Below are 9,966 nucleotides of genomic sequence, written 5' to 3'. Positions count from 1 at the left end.
TGTGGCAGCTCGCCTCCTGACAGGAAGTTAATCAAGTGCCTCTATTTGCTGTTCTGCTGACCCTTAGCTATTCCTGCAGGCAGGTAACTGGAGGAGATTACCTGAAAACTCTAAGAGGTCTCTCACTTTGCTGTGTGGTACACGTTGATTTCTGTGGGCCACCTTTTAATTTTCAACCATTCAGCCTAAACCAAGTTGAAAAAGATTACCACAAGCGGAGATTCAGTCATTCTAGCCAATATGGAAATGCCAAAGATTTAAGGGTGTCGGGAGGGGGGGGGGGGCAAAATCTGCAGGGGACAGCTCAAAGATACATTTTTGGCAGTCACCACAAGTTTCATAATACACTTGAATATTAAATAAGGCAATGATCTATACACATATTATATTAGTGCTATCGTAAAGGATAACTGCTGCCAGAAGTGATGTATAAAGTCAAGCTGCATCATTCAGCAGCACACAGATGAATGTGTATTAAAATTGGGATTCATGTTCTAAAACGAGTCCTTTAAATTAAAGGCAAGCTTTTGTGTAACAACATATTTAAAGGGCATTCCTGAGCGTATCTACCATTTGTAAGGCAACTGCCTCCATTTGAAATTCAAATCTGGTGCAGTAAATTTAAAGCAGTTAATGTAGAAAACAATTAAAATTATAGCTTTTGAATGAAATTTACCAGAGGCAGTATTCATTTTTTAATTGATGGGTCCTAGTTATTTTCTTCTTCAAGAAGCGGAACAGTTACCTCAAAACAACAGTGAATACTTTGCTTTCAGTGATACAGATCTGGCTAGAAATTCATTGTAAAATGTGTGAAAATGGTGTGGCCCTGATTCAAACCCATCAACCTTTTGTGCTAAGTATAAAAATTGGTATCACGAATGGCACAGTTTAGAGTATGTATATTTATATATCCAGTCATATCAATGATATGGTCTTTAAAGTTAAGAGAGTAAAACAACCATAAATACAGTCAGAAGCGCTTTGGCTGACATAAACGGTCAACAAAGTAGTAAAAAAGCAACAACATGAAATTCTTTTCATGATGCTTACCGTCAGGAGAGATTGCTTTTTAAAGGCATATTGGTTTTACTGTATAGTACAAGAAATCTAATTTATAGTAAACAGCAATAATAAAATATAAGTGGAAACTGATTTCTATACAGGTGATTGCTGCAAGATTACACCGTTTTTCAAGCCTGTCAACTGCATTAGATTATTCTCTGTGAAATGACCACATGACAATAGCATTGAAAAACAAGAACTGTCAGACATTACTGAGTCATGCTTTTCAAATATTTTACTGACATGTTCCAGGGCATGGAGCAGCTTCTGCGTTTGTGTTTATGTGTGAGAGGTGAGAGAGAGAAAGGGCCAGGGATCAAGTGGAGACTAATCCACGACAGAGATGTCCCACACACACACACGAATGCACAAACACACACACACACACTCTCTCTCTTCTCTTCCCTCTTCCAAATCCTCTTTGTCAGTGTGACATCCATCAGGTCCCTGGTTGTTGTTGTGGAGCCTCTCACCACCAGACATCCAGCATGAAGTAAATGTTGTGCGCTAAATAATCCCACCACTGAGCTTCACCAGCTGACACACACCCACACACACACACATCAGTCTACAAAGGTGTGACCATTAGATCCAGCCCGATGCAGTGTCTTCTCCCTGGTGAAGGTGATATGGGTGAAAATGGGACAGAGAAGATGGAGACAAAAGCACCTCTCGCTCCCTTTTCTCCCTCTCGCGTCTGGCTGTCACCAGCCATTGTAAGGCTCTCTGCAGGTCTCCAATTGACACGTCTAGAAAGGGAAGCAAATCCAGTTCTTCCTGCAGGTACAAAGCCTCTCGCTCGCCCTATTCTCTCCCCTTGTTTGCCTCTATTTCCCCCCCCCCCGCTCTTATCAGTGGGCATATTTCAAGCCCAGAGCCTTCTCTTAAGTATGAAGGGAGGCTGGTGTGTGCATGAGTGCGAGCATAGGAGAGAGCCAGAAGCCGCAGCAGTTGTTATCGCTGCTCCCACACCATTCCTTTTTATCTATCCTGGTCAGTCAGACATTGGCTGTCGTCCCCCTCATCACTGCGCCCCTGAGTGTGTGTGTGTGTGTGTGTGTGTGTGTGTGTGAGGATATCTGACTCATCATGCCCTTGTCAGTCACTGTTGCATGGCTCGGCGTCCGAGAGCTTTCTCGGCCCTGCTGCAGTTAGATAAACACCTACTGGGCTTGCTCGTAGTCCACCTCTCCCTGTTCCCGGCGCAGGAGAGCCCTTCATCACACCAGACCTGAAGTAGCTCCAGATACATGTCACATTCACATACTCTGCCTCTAATTAACTGGGTTGTGACACGATTCATGATTTAGAACTCAAATCTCTAACTGCTCTTCACTAACACTTCTTCACACCCCAAGAAAGTTTGGAGTCATTTTTGACGCGCCAACCGCCTCGTCACTAAGCACTCGTGGAGTTGAACTGGGGACGATGCAGTTATGTGGTATATGAATGATGAACGATGAACTAAATCCTCCTACACGTCTCCAGACCTTAGACCTAGACACCAAGAGCATCGACCTCGCTTGAACATCGAGGCAAAGCTTGGTAAACACAGCAGCATTATGATACATCTGAAGCCCGACAAGTGTGTAACTGTTGGTGGCAGTGATAAGGTCAGTCACTCTTCTCGAATAAGAGCACTGATGCTAATTCAATTGAAATATGTCAACAAATCTTCAGTCTCTCCAACAATGTGGCTATTAGACAACCTGGACTAAATGAAGGGGCAAAGTAATGAACCTGCGAAGATTTTCGGACTTTTCGCGATCCATGCTGCGTTTGGAAAATGTAATATAAAGCTCTAGGCCACATGTGCCCTGGAGAACAACTACCCCGTTCCTTCTGCTTCCTTTATTCCACAGTAATGTTACCTTTGTTTGAACTCAGTGTAGATCTGCATTAAAAAAATCTTGTCTAGCCCCACTGCTATCTAAGACATAACGTTGAGCGCAGAACTGGCAGTCGTCATTAGCCTCACTGGGAGCAGTCAGCACTGACTGTGCAGCTCTGGCTTACGTAAAGTAGGACAAAGGAAGAAGGGGACTGTGGTATATAGACACATAATAACGGAGCGACACAGAGGGAAACCGAGACGGAGAGAATAAACACACAGGGAGCTAGTAAAAGAGTAATGGACAGCGAGACAGATGGAAAAAGAAGAGGCTCTGCAGTGAGGCCAGGCCTGTCTGTCAGCGCCTGTCTGTCCTCCTGAGGCTTAGCCACGCAAGCCACGCTCTCGCCTCAAGTCGCCACTAACATTTATAGAACCGCACACACAATGGTGACGTGACCTTTGACCTTATTCTATACCGCAGGATGGACCCATGTGAGCTGCTAATTTGCCGCTCATCTGGAGGAGGGTGGTTTTCCTCCAGGCAGCTCAATTAACGCCAAACGCTCATCTTGGCATTTAGCCAGTCAGGTCTGATTAAGCACACACGCGCACACACAAACAAAAACACACATTTGCATGATAGGGTAGGTTAGTGTGTTACCCTTAATGACATCTTGCTTCATATATGTTAAGTCATAGTCTGCAGTTCACAAAGGGAGAGTGTTGGGGTTAATCGAAATCGTTCACATCATTTAAAGATCGGAGACACCTCAGCCCCCCCTAGCCCCCCTCAGCCCTCAGCTCCTCAGCCCCTCAGCCCCCCCTCCAGCCCCCGGCGGCATCTTAGCTTGCCGAGGTCCAAACAATCTGGAATAACATCACCCTGCCAAAACGACTAGCCTCCGTTAACACTTGCAGTCCATCTGCTGCTGTTCATCAGGAGTGCCTGCTGCACTTCCTTTTCACAGCTCACCGGTGTATGGTGTGTTAATGGATGCTTGTGTGCTTTTTACACACGACAACACACCACACCACACACACACACACACTTCTGGGACTGCCTCTAAATAATAATTGGTCATCAGTAAAGACGGTTTTCTAGGTGGTGTTATTGAATTTAAATATATACCTGTCATGTTAATAGATCAATAAGAAGGCAGGAAACTTTCAGATGAATTCTGGCTGTTATAAAAGCTGTATCATACAATATAAAGTCTCTTTATTTACTAACCTTCAGGGGGGACAAAGCCCCTCTGTAGCACACAGGCAGTCAGGGACAGATTTACTGAGACTTTTTCCTCCTTGTTTCAGATTCCATTTCAGATTGTGCCCTGAGAGATGTCTGTGTTATTTATCAAACAGGTGCACCAGTCTGCACACCTGTCATCATGTCATCTGAGGTGCATGTAGAGAGTGAAGTGCACCTCTCTCTTTACCCACTGAGGGAAGGACTGCGCAGATAACAAAAGTTAGCGTGGTTGATCGAGCATTGTCAATCAAAAGGATCAAGGACAGGAGCGACAGAAAAAAAAGGAAAACAAAGCAGAGCACTCATAGTTCCTGAGGTCTTGGAGTAGCGTCTACACTACAACACCTAGTAGATTCACAATTCAGTCTTAAAGTGAAATGTATATACGCTCAAACCACACGGCAACCTCCGTGGCTGACAAATGAAAATGAAGCCAACACAGAAGTAACCAAAACTGCAGTTCCTCCAACAGCCACTTGAGACTGACTACAGTAGTGAGTCAGTCTCCATAATCCCCATTTAAACATGTCCAACACAAACAACAGCCTGGTACAAAAAGCACTTTCGGTCTCTCAGTTCCCTGCTCATGACAAGGAGGGGGGAGTTTTAATAAAGCTCACCTGTTCAAATGATACTAAGGCTTAAAGTGATGCATAATTAGGGCCATGGCCGCTTTGAGTGACAGGCGGGTGGCATCAACAGGTGGCTGGCTCCATTCGGTCCGCCTCAGCTCCACCCACACTCCAGCCCTTTGCTCATTTTTAGATTAGCCAGGAGCCCGGAGCCGACCCCACAGTGGCCCTTCAGAAACCTATGGGCGACGTCACGGAGACTACATCCATTTTTAATTATAGAGCCTGTGTGTCAGAGCTCCTGGTGCCTTCATGGTTTCATCTGCAGGTGTAAAATGAAAATGGAAAGTCACTGTGAATGCAAATACAGAATGTACTGAACCAGACAATCCCAATCAACATATCTCAGTAGTGTCAGATGTTAGTGCCTCACCACAATCTACCATACAGATGCATTCAGCAATGACGCACACGAGCACGAGCACGCACACACGGGTGCACCACTGCCCAGATCAAGGACAAAGAGACAATGTGTCACAGTTAAGAAAGACGAGGGCTTGCTGTTACCTATAGACTCTCAGTATCAGCGTACAGGAGTGCACATTTTAACATTTCCACACCAAGTGTTTTCTGGTTCTTACATAATGGGAGCTTTGACACACTCAAGCTGTGGGCATGTGTCTATAAATGAGAGGCAGTTATGTAAGGGACTGCTGTGCCTCGGACTATTTCCCATAGCTTGATGTGAGAAATTGCCTTTGATTTCATCATCACATCACTATATCATATAGTTAGTAGTATGGACAGGCCTGAGAGCAGGTAAGCAGAAACTATTACCGCCCCCATATCTTTGCATTTCTTATGGCAAACCACTGAATGGAGGAGGAAGAATGGAGTATGTAGTCCACTGAACCACAACCTCCCTCTGCCGACGCTCTATCTTTAGCAGATGCATTGTTCACTACTAAGAATTTCATAACCTCTATCTGACTTGTGCTCTGTAGCGAGGGTTTGTCCTGATGAACCGCCAGCGCTGCTGTATGATAAGCGTCAGTAACAGCAGCCAAGTTATTGCTAAGTAAGAGTGTTTGAGAGTGGGTTTTCTTGCTGAGGATTTAAGTGAATCTGGCGGTTCCAGCTAACCACCAAAGACAAAAGGAAGGCCGGCTTCCCTCCACTTCCGATCTTCCCATCTGAAACTGGAAGAGAAGCGTACACTCGCGGCCGCTGCTGGGCTTTCATCCAGCACCAATCAGACGAGCCTTGTGCTCGGGCCTCATGCAAACCCAGAGCGGAGCTGGATCCTTGCTGTGAGCTGCAAATGAACGGCCAGATATTGGCTCCTGAAAGGCAGCAGTTGTCTGTGTGCACAGGCACCCCCGCTGCCAAACTGTGGACAGACACACCAGGACGCTAAGAGGCTACTTCCCCCCCTGCTCTCCTTCTCTTTTCTCACCACTTACTTCTGCTTCCTTCAGCATCCTTTGTAAGCCCCACCCTTGCCATTTTCCTCTTTGAACATTTTTTATGTTTACATTACATTACAGAGAAAGACAAAGAAGACAAGGATGACAAAGGAGGAGTAAGGAATGAGGCTTGGGTTAGATTGCTTTTTTTAAAAAGTCTTACAAAAACACATTAAGGCCCATCTTTAATTTTCTACTCCATTCTCCTCTCCAATCCTTCACTGTCGTTGCCTCTCTAGCTCTTCCCTACTATCCCTTGTACTCCCACCTACTGCGCGGAGAGGAACAGAGAAGAAAAATGAGTGCTTATGAAAGCCCTAATGAAAATGCAGCGTGTCTGTAATTGAATACGGACGTCTGAGTCCTGACACGAGGGATGCAAGCTGTGGATGGGATAAACGTGCCTCGCCTCCCATTCCTCCAGCCTCCATCAATCATCACCCATCGCCACGACGACCGGGGCATCGGCCGTTCCGGCTCAATAAGAAGCCATCAGTGAAAGAGAGGACTGAACGGAGGACGAGAACGCGGAGATGTTCCAAGAGAGGGAGTGACAGGGAAAAGGAGCGATATGCTGTGTGTTGTGGGGCCCATCACGGTGGAGTGCACTTTGCATAATCAAATCGAGTCAAATATACGCATGCTCTGAGTGGAGAACCCAGTTTAATCCTGGAGCAGACTGAGGCTACATTGTGCCCAGAAAGGTATCGGACTACGTTCACCGTCCAAACATACACATGACACCGGGGGAGTGGCCTCGGCGGTCCGTAGTTTATCCCACTGTGTCGCTCATTTTGGCTTTCAGCAGAGAGAATAAGCTAGGTCAGTCACAGGACACCACGGTGCTCCATTTCCCAAAGAGCTGCCTGTTACTGACTGAAGAGTCATGAGGGGGTTTATTCAGTTGCAGCAAACAGCCATAACACACGAGGAGAGAGTAGTGTGTATTTTAAGCCCATATTGCAGGGTTCGCCCTTTTTTCTCTTCTTTTTTCTCTTTTGGCAGTGTGTTATCAGCTCTGAGCCGCATTTAGACTGTAAAGACACTAAAGTTCTCAGCCTAAGCAAACACATGGATTTTTAAAGCTGGAAAAGCATTTCGCATATCTTACCTTCCCATTTGCCAAGCTCCGACTGGCACATAACCTACAGCCCGGATGAACATTATAAAAGCAAGACAAGTCCTCTGTGGAACTCGTCAGAACCTCAACTCTAGCATGTGTCCAAACAGCTGTGGTCTAACTAGTTGACAGGGGAGGTGTTGCATCACAGCGAGAGTGAGTATGGAGGCAAAACACTGAGCAAGGGACAAGAGGTAGAAGACGGGTATTTTCAGCTCGAGACAGAGAGGCACAGGGAGAACAGAAAGGGCAGAAGAGGGCAGATGCGAGTTGGGTAGGGGCGACTCTAAGCTCAGTCGGGGCTTTTGTGGTTTTTTTTTGCCCTGTTGGCAGCGGCAGAGACGCGATCAGACAGGTCTATTTCAGAGCCATCCTGTCAACTCACTTAGAAACCCTGTGGACGCCCTTTCTTCCCCCGGGTGACAGTGAGAGGATGAAACAGAGAGGATGAGGGAGCCAGAGCGCCAACTATAAGAGAGATGAAGAAAAAGATTAGGTGGATGAAAGGTGACTGGGCACTACAAGGAGAGTGAGGGGAGGCGGAAGGGGAGAAGAGATAATGCAACACTTCTGTACGATACTTCACAAGTCTTCACAAAGCAGTTGTATTTCTTAAAAGTCTTAGATTTCATTTTACCCAATATACTTAACTTTCATATAGTTTTGTTTGGAAAAAAGATATTGTTCTACCTTTGTTCCAGAACAAGTGCTGTAATAAGGTTAGGCAGACAACTTCTATCCCTGGAGTTGTGTAGAGGAATAATGGAACATAATAAAAAGAAAACGAGGACAGTATCTCAATTTGAAAAAGTGGGTTAAAAAGGAAAAAAGGGCAAAGAAATACAGTAAACGCTGTCCGAGAGGGCAAAAACTCACAACCGAGGATGGACGGCTCTGTGGACAGAGCTGGGAGGGCAGTGGCAGCGAGACACAAGGAGCACCAGTGAGACAAGCTAAATGAGCCCCGGTGTCCCCGTCAGGCCGGTTCAGACCAGGGACAGAAGCAGTATTATAGAGCTGTGGGCCGGGCCGAGCTGAAGAACAATAGCCGCAGTGTGCCGGAGCCTCTGGAGCATCCTAACAGCTGGGAGATAGGAGGTCTGTCTGTGGCACGTAAAGGGGCGTTGCACATTACACACACACACACATTTTCTCTCTCTCTCTCTCTGCCTTTCCCAGAATCCCACCTTATTCCCCACCTCCCCCTCATGCCAGGCAGCCATCACTCATTTTACTTTCATCTCCTTTCCCTCCTCTCCCTCCCATACGCGCTTTCATGACGCCCGGTGTTCATTCTGCGTGTCCTACCATCACCCCCCTCTTCACCTCTGCGGAGAAAGACTAAAGAGAGATCCAGAAAGAGAGATATTCTTCTCGCTGGCATGAAAAAGTCAGAGGCTGGCAGAGGATCAGAGCAATGTCAACAAATACGAGAGGTCCAAAAGCCTCCGCAGCAGGCATGCCAAAGCTCTTGTATCACGAGGGCCTCTGAAACGCAGAGAAAAACAGGAGAAGTGCAAACTGTGCAGGAATGTCATCCCTCGCAGCGAACAGTCCACAAACATCAGATACAACGATGGCAATACGTTCCGTTCTATTCGGGGGATACACCTGTGGGTAAGGCAATTTGTCGGGCAAACTGAGCACCGTTACGGACTCGCATATCAAAGAGCCGGTTATATGGATAGACCCTTCCACTTCCCTACTTCTTCACCCGTGTTTAATATTTTCCTGCGAGCTCCAGAATACCACGTGGCACAAAAAAAGCCCCAGAAGGTAACCTACTTAAGAAACAACTTGCCTCAAACAAAACAATGGCGCTGATTTCCGCACACATCCACTCAGAGCGGAGTACGGCTGAATTTCTTCACTGGCTCTGTAAATGTCATTTTAGGGAGAGATACCTTTAAATTCCGCCGATATGGCACATGTTGTACGTGCATATGTACTCCCTCTGAGCTGCTGTGAAGCTTCGCCTATAGCCGGCACTCAGTCATGTGATAGTTTGGACGCCACTGTTGCAGACTGATAAATCTAACAGCTGCGAGGGCCCACAGAACATTTTGTTGAAGGTGTCAAAGTTGCTTTCACATACTGCAACCTATACATTTTCTACACAAACACTACCTGTTTAGCACAGAGTCCATGTATCTACATGTTTTTAATGGGTTTTTTTCTAATGTGACTTCTAATCCTACGTCTCCACCCCACTTAGCCCCGGTGTGTGTCTCTTGTGTGTATTATCTTTACGTTTGAATGCAATTTAAGTACAGGGGAGGCACAAACCGGCCCCACCAATCCACGGTCCAAAGCAGCAGGCAGCGCAGCGCACAGACGCTTTTATCAATGGCTCCGCAGCTGATGTTTCATTCATCCCCAACCGTAGGTCTCTCCACTACAGGCTGCTCTTATGTTACTACTATAATCTGAGGTGACCATGAAATAAGATGCGTGCTTCACTGTGGACAAAACTGTGTCCCGCAGCATCCTTAGACTCTATCCTTGGTTGGGGGGGGTTAAATGGACAGGCTGCGAGACATACAGTGAGTTTGACGTAAGCCACTGTACCATACAGCACAGGAGCTGGCATCATTGCAATGCAAGGAATATCTTCCAGCTGTCACAGGATTGATTGAAAAACAAAAAACAAAAAAAAAAGC

At 46.3% G+C, this 9,966-nt stretch overlaps 1 protein-coding gene across 4 annotated transcripts in view; it reads right to left on the bottom strand.

The window, feature by feature from the left end:
- Positions 1–7,454, bottom strand: part of wasf1 (WASP family member 1) — a 52,023-nt gene extending 44,569 nt beyond the window's left edge. For 2 of the 4 annotated variants that reach the window (XM_035678454.1, XM_035678456.1), the window contains exon 1: positions 7,298–7,450. The gene's annotated coding sequence lies outside the window, so the exon portion shown is untranslated. Of the gene's footprint in view, positions 1–4,768; positions 5,043–7,297 lie in introns of all 4 variants that reach the window. The other 2 variants (XM_035678455.1, XM_035678457.1) reach the window with 2 other exon arrangements.
- Positions 7,455–9,966: the final 2,512 nt, after the last annotated feature.

This window comes from Morone saxatilis, unplaced genomic scaffold (genome assembly GCF_004916995.1).
Source record: "Morone saxatilis isolate NCDOM2014 unplaced genomic scaffold, NCSU_SB_2.0 Contig7, whole genome shotgun sequence".
Classification (NCBI taxonomy): domain Eukaryota; kingdom Metazoa; phylum Chordata; class Actinopteri; family Moronidae; genus Morone; species Morone saxatilis.
This window is presented reverse-complemented; position numbering and strand designations above follow the sequence as displayed.